Consider the following 17,372-nt stretch of genomic DNA (forward strand, 5'->3'; position numbering starts at 1 on the left):
ATTACTACTGAATTATTTATTCAGAGCAATGAAAATCACACCCAACTTTTCCTGTGGCGCAGAGTGCCACCCTTATTCTCAGCTGCAGGGCCCAACTTATAATCCTGCACACAAGCCCACAGCTTTCATAAAATACCCCTGACCTGAGCTCATCATGGCGCACCTATTCCAGATGCTTATAAGTGATATCACATACATCAGATAATAGGATGTGGGATGGATGCAAGAGGTGGATCAGCAGGATGAGTGTGCCAGGACAGGTAGATGAGTCTCATCTCTGCTTCCTTTCATCACTCTGCATATCACAGATGAAAAGAGGTTACAGCGGTGGGCAAAATCAGCAGAAGGGGTTCAGAGGTAGACAGAAGAGCAGGAGGTACAGTGGTGGGGCAGATGTGCAGGGAGGTTCAGTGGTGGAAGAGATGAGAAGGGGCTTCAGCAGTGGGACAGAAGAGCGGGGGGGGTACAGTGATGGGGCAAATGAGCAGGATGGTTCAGTGTTGGGCCAGAGGAGAAGGGGGTTACAGTGGTGGGACAGATGAGCAGGGGGTTCAGTGGAACAGATGAGCAGGGGGAACAGAGGTGGAGCAGAAGAGCAGGGGGTGGGTCGTGGAGCAGATGTGCAGGGAGGTACAGTGGTGGGCCAGATGAGAAAAGGGGTACATTGATGGGGCAGATGAGCAGCGGGGGTTACAGTGTGGGACAGAAGAGCAAGGGAGTACAGTGGTGGGGCAGATGTGCAGGAGTTACAGTAGTGGGAAGGATGAAAAGGGGGTTTAGCCATGGGACAGATAAGCAGGGGGGGGTTCAGTGTTGGGCCAGATAATCAAGGGGGTTACAGTGGTGGGAGAGATGAGCAAGGGGGTTCAGAGTTGGAGCAGATGAGAAGGGGGTACGGTGGTGGGGGCATATGTGCAAGCGGTACAGTAGTGGGAGGGATGAGAAGGGGTTCAGCAGTGTGGCGGTGGAGCTGATGTGCAGGGAGGTACAGTGGTGGGGCAGATGAGAAAGGGGGAACATTGGTGGGGCAGATAAGCAGGGGGTTACAATGGTGGGACAGAACAGCAGGGGGTTACAGTGGTGGGACAGAAGAGTAGAGGGTACAGAGGTGGGGAAGATGTGCAGGGGGTTACAGTGGTGGTGTAGATGTACTTGGGGTTACAGTGGTGGGGTAGATGTGCAGGGGGTTACACTGGTGGGGTAGATGTGCAGGGGGCTACAATGCTGGGGTAGATGTGCAGGGGGTTACAATGGTGGGGTAGATGTGCAGGGGGTTACAGTGGTGGGGTAGATGTGCAGGGGGTTACAGTGGTGGGGTAGATGTGCAGGGGGTTACAGTGGTGGGGTAGATGTGCAGGGGGTTACAGTGGTGGGGTAGATGTGCAGGGGGTTACAGTGGTGGGGTATATTTGCAGGGGGTTACAGTGGTGGGGTATATTTGCAGGGGGTTACAGTGGTGGGGTATATTTGCAGGGGGGATAGTGATCTGCTTAAAAGGTTGCCTACCCCTGCATTAGAATCTATAAAAACAAAAAGGTGTAGATGAAATGTAGCAATTGTGTGAGTGAAAGAGTCTTATTATCCAAGGAAGCCTATAGTGGGAGAAACACAGAAGCTGCCATTGCTGATTACATTTGAATTTTTTTTTGTTGCCAGACTGCCTCTGGCTTCAGTATTTTCTTACGCAGAAGATCCATGTAGATCAAGGATCCTCAAACTACGGCCCTCCAGCTGTTGTGGAACTACATATCCCATGAGGCATTGTAAAACTCTGACATTCACAGACATGACTAGGAATGATGGGAATTGTAGTTCTTGAACAACTGGAGGGCCGTAGTTTGAAGACCCCTGATGTAGATTAAAAGTCAGTGATATCAGACCTACTGATCTGAGACTAATATTACTACTACAAGTTTTTCTCTTAGGCTTAAAGCAGAACTGCACTGGATCTGAGCACCATAAGCCAAAAATGCTATTTCGTTCATTTTTAATATTCAAAACAATCTCCCCCATTCATCCATATCTCCATTTTGCTGAGAAATCATTTTTAAAAACACCCCCTGGCATTTCTGGCAGCGGCCATCTTGAGTAAGGGCAGATGATTGACGTATCATTTACTTCATGGAATCCATCTGCCCTTAGCTCAGGTATAGGCTGAGCTGAGAACCCTCCCTCCCCTTCTGAAGACTTCTGGGGCGTATCACATCATTTGCCTAGGCAAGAAACCAGGAAGTAACTGAAGAAATGTAAAAGAAAAAAAAGAAAAGTTTAAAGCAAGTACATATAAAATTCGTTATTATCCATTTACTAATGCTAATAACATGAGGATTAAAAAATAGCCAATGTTGACTAAGAAAGTGAAGTTCCACTTTAACTGCTTGCCGACCAGCTGCCGCAGTTTTACTGAGGCAGAATGGCACACCTGGGTGAAACATTACCTTACGTAGTTTTGTCTTTTCGCCACTAGGGGTCCGCAGCGTGTGCCCGGAGCCGATGTGAGTGCTCGGTGGGCTCCATGCCCACCGGGCTCCCGCGGTCACTCATGACAGAGCTAGAACCGAATCTGTGTGTGTAAACACACAAATCCCGGTTCTTTCAAGGGGGTAGAGACAGATTGTGGGGTCACATTAAGTATGAACATCGATCTCTCTCTTCCCCTAGTCAGTCCCATCCCCCCTACAGGTAGAACACACCTAGAGAACACAGTTAACCCCTTGATCGCCTCCTAGTGTTAACCCCTTCCCTGCCAGTGACATTTATACAGTAATCAGTGCATTTTAATAGCACTGATCACTGTATAATTGTCACTGGTCCCAAAAATGTGTCAAAAGTGTCCAATATGTCTGCCGCAATATCACAGTACCGATAAAAATCGCAGATCGCCGCCATTACTAGTAAAAAATATAAAAAGTTATGAAAATGCCATAAATATATCCCCTATTTTGTAGACGCTATAACTTTTGCGTAAACCAAATCAATATACGCTTATCACCATTTTTTTTTACCGAAAATATGCAGAAGAATACATATTGGCGTAAAATGAGGGAAAAATTGTTTTTTTATATAAAAAATGTGGGATATTATAGCAAAAAGTAAAATATATTGCGTTTTTTTCAAAATTGTTGCTCTTCTTTTGTTTATAGCACAAAAAATAAAAACTGCAGAGGCAAACACTACCAAAAGAAAGCTCTAGATGTGGGGAAAAAAAAAGGACATCAATTTTGTTTGGGTACAGTGTTGCACAACTGAGCAATTGTCAGCTAATGCAAGGCAGTGCCATATCGCAAAAAGTGGCCTGGTCATTGAGCAGCCAAATCTTCCGGGGTTGAAGTGGTTAAGGACCTATGCACACTGGTATGGTACATAGGAATGCATTATGCCATGTGTCCATGTGGGTTGCTTTAATGCAGCCCAGTCATTTTGATTCAGCTGTCTAATGTGCCAGAGTGAGGCAAAAAGGTTCAAATTCCATTTCTGGCAGTGCACGTCCATTGGCAAGCTGCGTTGGGGTGCTATTCAGAATGAATTGCACTGCATCACACTAATGCAAGCAACATGTTTCTTATCTTTTGCTATAGTATTTGCTTTACCAATAATTATTTAATATGTGGCAAATGATTTCCAAAGTACTATGGGTTAGCTAAAGAGAGAATACTGCTGATAATCAGCCTGCCTCATTGCCGACTTTGTCTGCTTTAAACTTTAGATCCAGCCATTCCATAATGCACGATTTACTAATGTGACTCATCCAGCTATTAGGCTTTAGTTTCGTAACGAATCGAAATTCAGCCGAATTTTGCATCTTTCGGACATTCAGATGCATCCGAATGTCCAAATAAAAAAATAACGAATAACAACGAATACGAAATAAATATAACAAATTAGTTCGAACAAAGTCGGTAATTCTTTAAATATCTAATGAAACAAAAGGTCAGCTCAAAGTAAATGTTAATGTTATAGTCCAATCAGCTAATTAATTTTGTGCCGGAGGATGGATTACTGGCAAAGTGCAGTCCTGAGAACTGAGTTAGAAGGATGTTGTATTGTATTTGAGCCGAGGAGAAGAGACGTTGTCATTGTGTGTGTTAAAAGATTCAATAAACAAACGACTTTCCAAAATACGAATCATTATCACGAATGTCTATACATACATAAATATCGAATTTCAACGAATACGAACGAATTAATTCGACCCTCTACGAATAATAACGAATGATCCGAAAACGTATAAACGTAACATAACGAATATAACAGAACGAAATGATGTATTTTACGAATGACAACTAACCGAAACTAAACGAAATTTTTGCACAAGCCTAGTGTCCCCGCCCATCGGATAGTGTCCCCCCATCAGATAGTGTCCCCCCATCAGATAGTGTCCCCCCATCAGATAGTGTCCCCCCATCAGATAGTGTCCGCCCCCCTCAGATAGTGTCCGCCCCCCTCAGATAGTGTCCGCCCCCCTCAGATAGTGTCCGCCCCCCTCAGATAGTGTCCGCCCCCCTCAGATAGTGTCCGCCCCCCATCAGATAGTGTCCCCCCATCAGATAGTGTCCCCCATCAGATAGTGTCCGCCCCCACCCCCATCAGATAGTGTCCGCCCCCACCCCCATCAGATAGTGTCCGCCCCCACCCCCATCAGATAGTGTCCGCCCCCACCCCCATCAGATAGTGTCCGCCCCCCTCAGATAGTGTCCGCCCCCCTCAGATAGTGTCCGCCCCCCTCAGATAGTGTCCGCCCCCCTCAGATAGTGTCCGCCCCCCTCAGATAGTGTCCGCCCCCCCTCAGATAGTGTCCGCCCCCCCTCAGATAGTGTCCGCCCCCCCTCAGATAGTGTCCGCCCCCCCTCAGATAGTGTCCGCCCCCCTCAGATAGTGTCCGCCCCCCTCAGATAGTGTCCGCCCCCATCAGATAGTGTCCGCCCCCATCAGATAGTGTCCGCCCCCATCAGATAGTGTCCGCCCCCATCAGATAGTGTCCGCCCCCATCAGATAGTGTCCGCCCCCATCAGATAGTGTCCGCCCTATACTGTGCAGGCGCAGCGCTTGCACAGTGCGGAGGACAAAGGAGACGGCAAAAGTCTCCGAAGATGAACGGCACCTGCGCACTTAATAGTAACTTCCTTTCACATGCTCCCGATGTTGTAAAACAGCAGTTAGTAACAGAGCCCCTCGTCACACTTCTGGCACGGCTTCGCTCGGATAGTGTCCTCCCCATCAGATAGTGGTCCCCCCCATCAGATAGTGGTCCCCCCCATCAGATAGTGGTCCCCCCCATCAGATAGTGCTTCCCCCCCATCAGATAGTACTCCCCCCATCAGATAGTGTCCCCCCCATCAGATAGTGTCCCCCCATCAGATAGTGTCTACCCTATACTGTGCAGGCGTAGCGCTTGCACAGTGCGGAGGACAAAGGAGACGGCAAAAGTCTCCGAAGATGAACGGCGCCTGCGCACTTAATAGTACCTTCCTTTCACATGCTCCCGACGTTGTAAAACAGCAGTTAGTAACAGAGCCCCTTGCCACACTTGGGGCACAGCTTCGCTCGGATAGCGTCCCCCCATCGGATAGTGCTCCCCCCATCAGATAGTGCTCCCCCCTATCAGATAGTGCTCCCCCTATCAGATAGTGCTCCCCCTATCAGATAGTGCTCCCCCCTATCAGATAGTGCTCCCCCCTATCAGATAGTGCTCCCCCCATCAGATAGTGCTCCCCCCTATCAGATAGTGCTCCCCCCTATCAGATAGTGCTCCCCCCATCAGATAGTGCTCCCCCCCATCAGATAGTGCTCCCCCCCATCAGATAGTACTCCCCCCATCAGATAGTGCTCCCCCCATCAGATAGTGCTCCCCCCTATCAGATAGTGCTCCCCCCATCAGATAGTGCTCCCCCCCATCAGATAGTGCTCCCCCCATCAGATAGTGCTCCCCCCATCAGATAGTGCTCCCCCCATCAGATAGTCCGCCCCTATCAGATAGTGCTCCCCCCCTATCAGATAGTGCTCCCCCCTATCAGAGAGTGCTCCCCCCTATCAGAGAGTGCTCCCCCCATCAGATACCCATCAGATAGTGCTCCCCCCATCAGATAGTGTCCGCCCCCATCAGATAGTGTTACCCCCCTATCAGATAGTGTCTCTCCCATCAGATAGCGTCTCCCCCATCAGATAGTGTCTCCCCCATCAGATAGTGTCTCCCCCATCAGAGAGTGTCCACCCTATACTGTGCAGGCGCAGCGCTTGCACAGTGCGGAGGACAAAGGAGACGCCAAAACTCTCCGAAGATGAACGGCGCCTGCGCGCTTAATAGTACCTTCCTTTCACATGCTCCCGATGTTGTAAAACACGGGCACGGCTTCGCTCGGATAGTGTCCCCCCCATTGGATAGTGTCCCCCCCATCGGATAGTGCCCCCAGATCGGATAGTGTGCCCCCAGATCGGATAGTGTGCCCCCCCATCAGATAGTGTGCCCCCCATCAGATAGTGTGCCCCCCATCAGATAGTGTGCCATCCCCAACAGATAGTGTGCCATCCCCAACAGATAGTGTGCCATCCCCAACAGATAGTGTGCCATCCCCAACAGATAGTGTGCCATCCCCAACAGATAGTGCCCGCCCCATCAGATAGTGCCCGCCCTATACTGTGCAGGCACAGTGCTTGCACAGTGCGGAGGACAAAGGAGACGCCAAAAGTCTCCGAAGATGAACGGTGCCTGCGCACTTAATAGTACCTTCCTTTCACATGCTCCCGACGTTGTAAAACAGCAGTTAGTAACAGAGCCCCTCGCCACACTTCGGGCACGGCTTCGCTCGGATAGTGTCTGCCCCCATCAGATAGTGTCCGCCCCCATCAGATAGTGTCCGCCCCCATCAGATAGTGCTCCCCCCATCAGATAGTGTCCGCCCCCATCAGATAGTGTCCGCCCCCCTCAGATAGTGCCCGCCCCCCTCAGATAGTGTCCGCCCCCCTCAGATAGTGTCCGCCCCCCCCAGATAGTGTCCGCCCCCCTCAGATAGTGTCCGCCCCCCCCAGATAGTGTCCGCCCCCCTCAGATAGTGTCCGCCCCCATCTGATAGTGTCCGCCTCCATCAGATAGTGTCCGCCCCCATCAGATAGTGTCCGCCCTATACTGTGCAGGCGCAGCGCTTGCACAGTGCGGAGGACAAAGGAGATGGCAAAAGTCTCCGAAGATGAACGGCGCCTGCGCACTTAATAGTAACTTCCTTTCACATGCTCCCGATGTTGTAAAACAGCAGTTAGTAACAGAGCCCCTCGTCACACTTCTGGCACGGCTTCGCTCGGATAGTGTCCTCCCCATCAGATAGTGTCCCCCCATCAGATAGTGGTCCCCCCCATCAGATAGTGCTCCCCCCCCATCAGATAGTGCTCCCCCCCATCAGATAGTGCTCCCCCCATCAGATAGTGTCCCCCCCATCAGATAGTGTCCCCCCCATCAGATAGTGTCCCCCCCATCAGATAGTGTCTACCCTATACTGTGCAGGCGTAGCGCTTGCACAGTGCGGAGGACAAAGGAGACGGCAAAAGTCTCCGAAGATGAACGGCGCCTGCGCACTTAATAGTACCTTCCTTTCACATGCTCCCGACGTTGTAAAACAGCAGTTAGTAACAGAGCCCCTTGCCACACTTGGGGCACAGCTTCGCTCGGATAGCGTCCCCCCATCGGATAGTGCTCCCCCCATCAGATAGTGCTCCCCCCTATCAGATAGTGCTCCCCCCATCAGATAGTGCTCCCCCCTATCAGATAGTGCTCCCCCTATCAGATAGTGCTCCCCCCTATCAGATAGTGCTCCCCCCTATCAGATAGTGCTCCCCCCATCAGATAGTGCTCCCCCCATCAGATAGTGCTCCCCCCCATCAGATAGTGCTCCCCCCATCAGATAGTGCTCCCCCCATCAGATAGTCCGCCCCTATCAGATAGTGCTCCCCCCCTATCAGATAGTGCTCCCCCCTATCAGAGAGTGCTCCCCCCTATCAGAGAGTGCTCCCCCCTATCAGAGAGTGCTCCCCCCATCAGATACCCATCAGATAGTGCTCCCCCCATCAGATAGTGTCCGCCCCCATCAGATAGTGTTACCCCCCTATCAGATAGTGTCTCTCCCATCAGATAGTGTCTCTCCCATCAGATAGTGTCTCTCCCATTAGATAGTGTCTCTCCCATCAGATAGTGTCTCTCCCATCAGATAGTGTCCCCCCCATCAGATAGTGTCCCCCCCATCAGATAGTGTCTACCCTATACTGTGCAGGCGTAGCGCTTGCACAGTGCGGAGGACAAAGGAGACGGCAAAAGTCTCCGAAGATGAACGGCGCCTGCGCACTTAATAGTACCTTCCTTTCACATGCTCCCGACGTTGTAAAACAGCAGTTAGTAACAGAGCCCCTTGCCACACTTGGGGCACAGCTTCGCTCGGATAGCGTCCCCCCATCGGATAGTGCTCCCCCCATCAGATAGTGCTCCCCCCTATCAGATAGTGCTCCCCCTATCAGATAGTGCTCCCCCCTATCAGATAGTGCTCCCCCCTATCAGATAGTGCTCCCCCCTATCAGATAGTGCTCCCCCCATCAGATAGTGCTCCCCCCCATCAGATAGTGCTCCCCCCCATCAGATAGTGCTCCCCCCCATCAGATAGTGCTCCCCCCATCAGATAGTGCTCCCCCCATCAGATAGTCCGCCCCTATCAGATAGTGCTCCCCCCCTATCAGATAGTGCTCCCCCCTATCAGAGAGTGCTCCCCCCTATCAGAGAGTGCTCCCCCCTATCAGAGAGTGCTCCCCCCTATCAGAGAGTGCTCCCCCCTATCAGAGAGTGCTCCCCCCATCAGATACCCATCAGATAGTGCTCCCCCCATCAGATAGTGTCCGCCCCCATCAGATAGTGTTACCCCCCTATCAGATAGTGTCTCTCCCATCAGATAGTGTCTCTCCCATCAGATAGTGTCTCTCCCATCAGATAGTGTCTCTCCCATCAGATAGCGTCTCTCCCATCAGATAGCGTCTCTCCCATCAGATAGCGTCTCTCCCATCAGATAGCGTCTCTCCCATCAGATAGCGTCTCTCCCATCAGATAGCGTCTCTCCCATCAGATAGCGTCTCTCCCATCAGATAGCGTCTCTCCCATCAGATAGCGTCTCTCCCATCAGATAGCGTCTCTCCCATCAGATAGCGTCTCTCCCATCAGATAGCGTCTCTCCCATCAGATAGCGTCTCTCCCATCAGATAGCGTCTCTCCCATCAGATAGCGTCTCCCCCATCAGATAGCGTCTCCCCCATCAGATAGCGTCTCCCCCATCAGATAGCGTCTCCCCCATCAGATAGCGTCTCCCCCATCAGATAGTGTCTCCCCCATCAGATAGTGTCCACCCTATACTGTGCAGGCGCAGCGCTTGCACAGTGCGGAGGACAAAGGAGACGCCAAAACTCTCCGAAGATGAACGGCGCCTGCGCACTTAATAGTACCTTCCTTTCACATGCTCCCGATGTTGTAAAACACGGGCACGGCTTCGCTCGGATAGTGTCCCCCCCATTGGATAGTGTCCCCCCCATCGGATAGTGCCCCCAGATCGGATAGTGTGCCCCCCCCATCAGATAGTGCCCCCAGATCGGATAGTGTGCCCCCCCATCAGATAGTGTGGCCCCCATCAGATAGTGTGCCCCCCATCAGATAGTGTGCCATCCCCAACAGATAGTGCCCGCCCCATCAGATAGTGCCCGCCCCATCAGATAGTGCCCGCCCCATCAGATAGTGCCCGCCCCATCAGATAGTGTCCACCCCAGCGTATAGTGTCCACCCCAGCGGATAGTGTCCACCCCATCGGATAGTGTCCACCCCAGCGGATAGTGTCCACCCCATCGGATAGTGTCCACCCCATCGGATAGTGTCCACCCCATCGGATAGTGTCCACCCCATCGGATAGTGTCCACCCCATCGGATAGTGTCCACCCCATCAGATAGTGTCCACCCCATCAGATAGTGTCCACCCCATCAGATAGTGTCCACCCCATCAGATAGTGTCCACCCCATCAGATAGTGTCCACCCCATCAGATAGTGTCCACCCCATCAGATAGTGTCCCCCCATTAGATAGTGTCCACCCCATCAGATAGTGTACCCCCCCCCATCAGATAGTGTACCCCCCCATCAGATAGTGTTACCCCCCAACAGATAGTGTTACCCCCCCATCAGATAGTGTTACCCCCCCATCAGATAGTGTCTCCCCCATCAGATAGTGTCTCCCCCAGATAGTGTCTCCCCCATCAGATAGTGTCTCCCCCATCAGATAGTGTCCACCCTATACTGTGCAGGCGCAGCGCTTGCACAGTGCGGAGGACAAAGGAGACGCCAAAAGTCTCCGAAGATGAACGGCGCCTGCGCACTTAATAGTACCTTCCTTTCACATGCTCCCGATGTTGTAAAACAGCAGTTTGTAAAAGAGCCCCTTGCCACACTTCGGGCACGGCATCGCTCGGATAGTGTCCCCCCCATCGGATAGTGTCCCCCCCATCGGATAGTGTCCCCCCCATCGGATCGTGTCCCCCCCATCGGATAGTGTCCGCCCCCATCGGATAGTGTCCGCCCCCATCAGATAGTGTCCGCCCCCATCAGATAGTGTCCGCCCCCATCAGATAGTGTCCGCCCCCATCAGATAGTGTCCGCCCCCCTCAGATAGTGTCCGCCCCCATCAGATAGTGCCCGCCCCCATCAGATAGTGTCCGCACCCATCAGATAGTGTCCGCACCCATCAGATAGTGTCCGCACCCATCAGATAGTGTCCGCACCCATCAGATAGTGTCCGCCCCCATCAGATAGTGTCCGCCCCCCTCAGATAGTGTCCGCCCCCCTCAGATAGTGTCCGCCCCCCTCAGATAGTGTCCGCCCCCATCAGATAGTGCCCGCCCCCATCAGATAGTGTCCGCCCCCATCAGATAGTGTCCGCACCCATCAGATAGTGTCCGCACCCATCAGATAGTGTCCGCACCCATCAGATAGTGTCCGCCCCCTTCAGATAGTGTCCACCCTATACTGTGCAGGCGCAACGCTTGCACAGTGCGGAGGACAAAGGAGACGCCAAAAGTCTCCAAAGATGAACGGCGCCTGCGCACTTAATAGTACCTTCCTTCCACATGCTCCCGACGTTGTAAAACAGCAGTTAGTAACAGAGCACCTCGCCACACTTCGGGCACAGCTTCGCTCGGATAGCGTCCACCCATCGGAGAGTATCCCCACCATCGGAGAGTGTCCCCCCCATCAGATAGTGTCCGCCCCCATCAGATAGTGCCCGCCCCATCAGATAGTGCCCGCCCCCATCAGATAGTGCCCGCCCCCATCAGATAGTGCCCGCCCCCATCAGATAGTGTCCGCCCCCATCAGATAGTGTCCGCCCCCATCAGATAGTGTCCGCCCCCATCAGATAGTGTCCGCCCCCATCAGATAGTGTCCACCCTATACTGTGCAGGCGCAGCGCTTGCACAGTGCGGAGGACAAAGGAGACGCCAAAAGTCTCCAAAGATGAACGGAGTCCGGGGAACTTAATAGTACCTTCCTTTCACATGCTCCCGACATTGTAAAACAGCAGTTAGTAACAGAGCCCCTCGCCACACTTCGGGCACGACTTCGCTCGGATAGTGTCCCCCCATCGGATAGTGTCCCCCCCATCGGATAGTGTCCCCCCCATCAGATAGTGTCCCCCCCATCAGATAGTGTCCGCACCCATCAGATAGTGTCCGCACCCATCAGATAGTGTCCGCACCCATCAGATAGTACTCCCCCCATCAGATAGTGTCCCCCCCATCAGATAGTGTCCCCCCCATCAGATAGTGTCCCCCCCATCAGATAGTGTCCCCCCATCAGATAGTGTCTACCCTATACTGTGCAGGCGTAGCGCTTGCACAGTGCGGAGGACAAAGGAGACGGCAAAAGTCTCCGAAGATGAACGGCGCCTGCGCACTTAATAGTACCTTCCTTTCACATGCTCCCGACGTTGTAAAACAGCAGTTAGTAACAGAGCCCCTTGCCACACTTGGGGCACAGCTTCGCTCGGATAACGTCCCCCCATCGGATAGTGCTCCCCCCATCAGATAGTGCTCCCCCCTATCAGATAGTGTCCGCCCCAATCAGATAGTGCTCCCCCTATCAGATAGTGCTCCCCCCTATCAGATAGTGCTCCCCCCTATCAGATAGTGCTCCCCCCTATCAGATAGTGCTCCCCCCTATCAGATAGTGCTCCCCCCTATCAGATAGTGCTCCCCCCATCAGATAGTGCTCCCCCCATCAGATAGTGCTCCCCCCCATCAGATAGTGCTCCCCCCCATCAGATAGTGCTCCCCCCATCAGATAGTGCTCCCCCCATCAGATAGTGCTCCCCCCATCAGATAGTGCTCCCCCCATCAGATAGTGCTCCCCCCATCAGATAGTCCGCCCCTATCAGATAGTGCTCCCCCCCTATCAGATAGTGCTCCCCCCATCAGATAGTGTCCGCCCCAATCAGATAGTGCTCCCCCTATCAGATAGTGCTCCCCCTATCAGATAGTGCTCCCCCCTATCAGATAGTGCTCCCCCCTATCAGATAGTGCTCCCCCCTATCAGATAGTGCTCCCCCCATCAGATAGTCCGCCCCTATCAGATAGTGCTCCCCCCCTATCAGATAGTGCTCCCCCCTATCAGAGAGTGCTCCCCCCATCAGATACCCATCAGATAGTGCTCCCCCCATCAGATAGTGTCCGCCCCCATCAGATAGTGTTACCCCCCTATCAGATAGTGTCTCTCCCATCAGATAGTGTCTCTCCCATCAGATAGTGTCTCTCCCATCAGATAGTGTCTCTCCCATCAGATAGTGTCTCTCCCATCAGATAGTGTCTCTCCCATCAGATAGTGTCTCTCCCATCAGATAGTGTCTCTCCCATCAGATAGTGTCTCTCCCATCAGATAGTGTCTCTCCCATCAGATAGCGTCTCCCCCATCAGATAGTGTCTCCCCCATCAGATAGTGTCTCCCCCATCAGATAGTGTCCACCCTATACTGTGCAGGCGCAGCGCTTGCACAGTGCGGAGGACAAAGGAGACGCCAAAACTCTCCGAAGATGAACGGCGCCTGCGCACTTAATAGTACCTTCCTTTCACATGCTCCCGATGTTGTAAAACACGGGCACGGCTTCGCTCGGATAGTGTCCCCCCCATTGGATAGTGTCCCCCCCATCGGATAGTGCCCCCAGATCGGATAGTGTGCCCCCCCATCAGATAGTGCCCCCAGATCGGATAGTGTGCCCCCCCATCAGATAGTGTGCCCCCCCATCAGATAGTGTGCCCCCCATCAGATAGTGTGCCCTCCCCAACAGATAGTGTGCCATCCCCAACAGATAGTGTGCCATCCCCAACAGATAGTGTGCCATCCCCAACAGATAGTGTGCCATCCCCAACAGATAGTGCCCGCCCCATCAGATAGTGCCCGCCCCATCAGATAGTGCCCGCCCCATCAGATAGTGCCCGCCCCATCAGATAGTGCCCGCCCCATCAGATAGTGCCCGCCCCATCAGATAGTGTCCGCCCTATACTGTGCAGGCACAGTGCTTGCACAGTGCGGAGGACAAAGGAGACGCCAAAAGTCTCCGAAGATGAACGGCGCCTGCGCACTTAATAGTACCTTCCTTTCACATGCTCCCGACGTTGTAAAACAGCAGTTAGTAACAGAGCCCCTCGCCACACTTCGGGCACAGCTTCGCTCGGATAGCGTCCCCCCATCAGAGAGTGCTCCCCCCTATCAGATAGTGCTCCCCCCTATCAGATAGTGCTCCCCCCCATCAGATAGTGCTCCCCCCCCATCAGATAGTGCTCCCCCCATCAGATAGTGCTCCCCCCATCAGATAGTCCGCCCCTATCAGAGAGTGCTCCCCCCTATCAGAGAGTGCTCCCCCCTACAGAGAGTGCTCCCCCCTATCAGAGAGTGCTCCCCCCATCAGATACCTATCAGATAGTGCTCCCCCCATCAGATAGTGTCCGCCCCCATCAGATAGTGTTACCCCCCTATCAGATAGTGTCTCTCCCATCAGATAGTGTCTCTCCCATCAGATAGTGTCTCTCCCATCAGATAGTGTCTCTCCCATCAGATAGTGTCTCTCCCATCAGATAGTGTCTCTCCCATCAGATAGTGTCTCTCCCATCAGATAGTGTCTCTCCCATCAGATAGTGTCTCTCCCATCAGATAGTGTCTCTCCCATCAGATAGTGTCTCTCCCATCAGATAGTGTCTCTCCCATCAGATAGTGTCTCTCCCATCAGATAGTGTCTCTCCCATCAGATAGTGTCTCTCCCATCAGATAGTGTCTCTCCCATCAGATAGTGTCTCTCCCATCAGATAGTGTCTCTCCCATCAGATAGTGTCTCTCCCATCAGATAGTGTCTCTCCCATCAGATAGTGTCTCTCCCATCAGATAGTGTCTCTCCCATCAGATAGTGTCTCTCCCATCAGATAGCGTCTCTCCCATCAGATAGCGTCTCTCCCATCAGATAGCGTCTCTCCCATCAGATAGCGTCTCTCCCATCAGATAGCGTCTCCCCCATCAGATAGCGTCTCCCCCATCAGATAGCGTCTCCCCCATCAGATAGCGTCTCCCCCATCAGATAGTGTCTCCCCCATCAGATAGTGTCTCCCCCATCAGATAGTGTCTCCCCCATCAGATAGTGTCCACCCTATAGTGTGCAGGCGCAGCGCTTGCACAGTGCGGAGGACAAAGGAGACGCCAAAACTCTCCGAAGATGAACGGCGCCTGCGCACTTAATAGTACCTTCCTTTCACATGCTCCCGATGTTGTAAAACACGGGCACGGCTTCGCTCGGATAGTGTCCCCCCCATTGGATAGTGACCCCCCCATCGGATAGTGCCCCCAGATCGGATAGTGTGCCCCCCCCATCAGATAGTGCCCCCAGATCGGATAGTGTGCCCCCCCATCAGATAGTGTGCCCCCCATCAGATAGTGTGCCCCCCATCAGATAGTGTGCCATCCCCAACAGATAGTGCCCGCCCCATCAGATAGTGCCCGCCCCATCAGATAGTGCCTGCCCCATCAGATAGTGCCCGCCCCATCAGATAGTGTCCGCCCTATACTGTGCAGGCACAGTGCTTGCACAGTGCGGAGGACAAAGGAGACGCCAAAAGTCTCCGAAGATGAACGGCGCCTGCGCACTTAATAGTACCTTCCTTTCACATGCTCCCGACGTTGTAAAACAGCAGTTAGTAACAGAGCCCCTCGCCACACTTCGGGCACGGCTTCGCTCGGATAGTGTCTGCCCCCATCAGATAGTGTCCGCCCCCATCAGATAGTGCCCGCCCCCATCAGATAGTGCCCGCCCCCATCAGATAGTGCCCGCCCCCATCAGATAGTGCCCGCCCCCATCAGATAGTGTCCGCCCCCATCAGATAGTGTCCGCCCCCATCAGATAGTGCTCCCCCCCATCAGATAGTGCTCCCCCCATCAGATAGTGCTCCCCCCATCAGATAGTGCTCCCCCCATCAGATAGTGCTCCCCCCCATCAGATAGTGTCCGCACCCATCAGATAGTGTCCGCACCCATCAGATAGTGTCCGCACCCATCAGATAGTGTCCGCACCCATCAGATAGTGTCCGCCCCCATCAGATAGTGTCCGCCCCCATCAGATAATGTCCGCCCCCATCAGATAATGTCCGCCCCCATCAGATAATGTCCGCCCCCATCAGATAGTGTCCGCCCCCATCAGATAGTGCCCGCCCCCATCAGATAGTGCCCGCCCCCATCAGATAGTGCCCGCCCCCATCAGATAGTGTCCGCCCACATCAGATAGTGTCCGCCCACATCAGATAGTGTCCGCCCCCATCAGATAGTGTCCGCCCCCATCAGATAGTGTCCGCCCTCATCAGATAGTGTCCGCCCTCATCAGATAGTGTCCGCCCTCATCAGATAGTGTCCGCCCTCATCAGATAGTGTCCGCCCTCATCAGATAGTGTCCGCCCTCATCAGATAGTGTCCGCCCTCATCAGATAGTGTCCGCCCCATCAGATAGTGTCCACCCTATACTGTGCAGGCGCAGCGCTTGCACAGTGCGGAGGACAAAGGAGACGCCAAAAGTCTCCAAAGATGAACGGCGCCTGCGCACTTAATAGTACCTTCCTTTCACATGCTTCCGACGTTGTAAAACAGCAGTTAGTAACAGAGCCCCTCGCCACACTTCGGGCACAGCTTCGCTCGGATAGTGTCCCCCCATCGGATAGTGTCCCCCCCATCAGATAGTGTCCCCCCATCAGATAGTGTCCCCCCCATCAGATAGTGTCCCCCCCATCAGATAGTGTCCCCCCCATCAGATAGTGTCCCCCCATCAGATAGTGTCCCCCCCATCCGCCCCATAAGATAGTGCTCCCCCCATATCAGATAGTGCTCCCCCCATATCAGATAGTGCTCCCCACATATCAAATAGTGTCCGCCCCATCAGATAGTGTCCGTCCCCATCAGATAGTGTCCCCCCCCCCATCAGATAGTGTCCCCCCCATCCGCCCCATCAGATAGTGCTCCCCCCATATCAGATAGTGCTCCCCCCATATCAGATAGTGCTCCCCCCATATCAGATAGTGCTCCCCCCCATCAGATAGTGTCTCTCCCATCAGATAGTGTCTCTCCCATCAGATAGCGTCTCTCCCATCAGATAGCGTCTCTCCCATCAGATAGCGTCTCTCCCATCAGATAGCGTCTCTCCCATCAGATAGCGTCTCCCCCATCAGATAGCGTCTCTCCCATCAGATAGCGTCTCCCCCATCAGATAGCGTCTCCCCCATCAGATAGCGTCTCCCCCATCAGATAGCGTCTCCCCCATCAGATAGTGTCTCCCCCATCAGATAGTGTCTCCCCCATCAGATAGTGTCCACCCTATACTGTGCAGGCGCAGCGCTTGCACAGTGCGGAGGACAAAGGAGACGCCAAAACTCTCCGAAGATGAACGGCGCCTGCGCACTTAATAGTACCTTCCTTTCACATGCTCCCGATGTTGTAAAACATGGGCACGGCTTCGCTCGGATAGTGTCCCCCCCATTGGATAGTGTCCCCCCCATCGGATAGTGCCCCCAGATCGGATAGTGTGCCCCCCCATCAGATAGTGCCCCCAGATCGGATAGTGTGCCCCCCCATCAGATAGTGTGCCCCCCATCAGATAGTGTGCCCCCCATCAGATAGTGTGCCATCCCCAACAGATAGTGCCCGCCCCATCAGATAGTGCCCGCCCCATCAGATAGTGCCCGCCCCATCAGAGAGTGCCCGCCCTATACTGTGCAGGCACAGTGCTTGCACAGTGCGGAGGACAAAGGAGATGCCAAAAGTCTCCGAAGATGAACGGCGCCTGCGCACTT

At 53.4% G+C, this 17,372-nt stretch overlaps 1 protein-coding gene and 1 long non-coding RNA gene across 3 annotated transcripts in view; one reads left to right on the forward strand and one right to left on the reverse strand.

Annotated features, from left to right (window-relative positions):
• The window catches only part of LOC143986179 (uncharacterized), a 457,706-nt gene that overhangs the window by 391,547 nt on the left and 48,787 nt on the right, over nucleotides 1–17,372 (reverse strand). The gene's annotated exons all lie outside the window — the stretch shown is intronic.
• The window catches only part of NRK (Nik related kinase), a 406,388-nt gene that overhangs the window by 209,605 nt on the left and 179,411 nt on the right, over nucleotides 1–17,372 (forward strand). The gene's annotated exons all lie outside the window — the stretch shown is intronic.

This window comes from Lithobates pipiens, unplaced genomic scaffold, assembly GCF_037356315.1.
Source record: "Lithobates pipiens isolate NorthernLeopardFrog02 unplaced genomic scaffold, aLitPip1_a1.2 Scaffold_1, whole genome shotgun sequence".
In the NCBI taxonomy this organism is placed as follows: domain Eukaryota; kingdom Metazoa; phylum Chordata; class Amphibia; order Anura; family Ranidae; genus Lithobates; species Lithobates pipiens.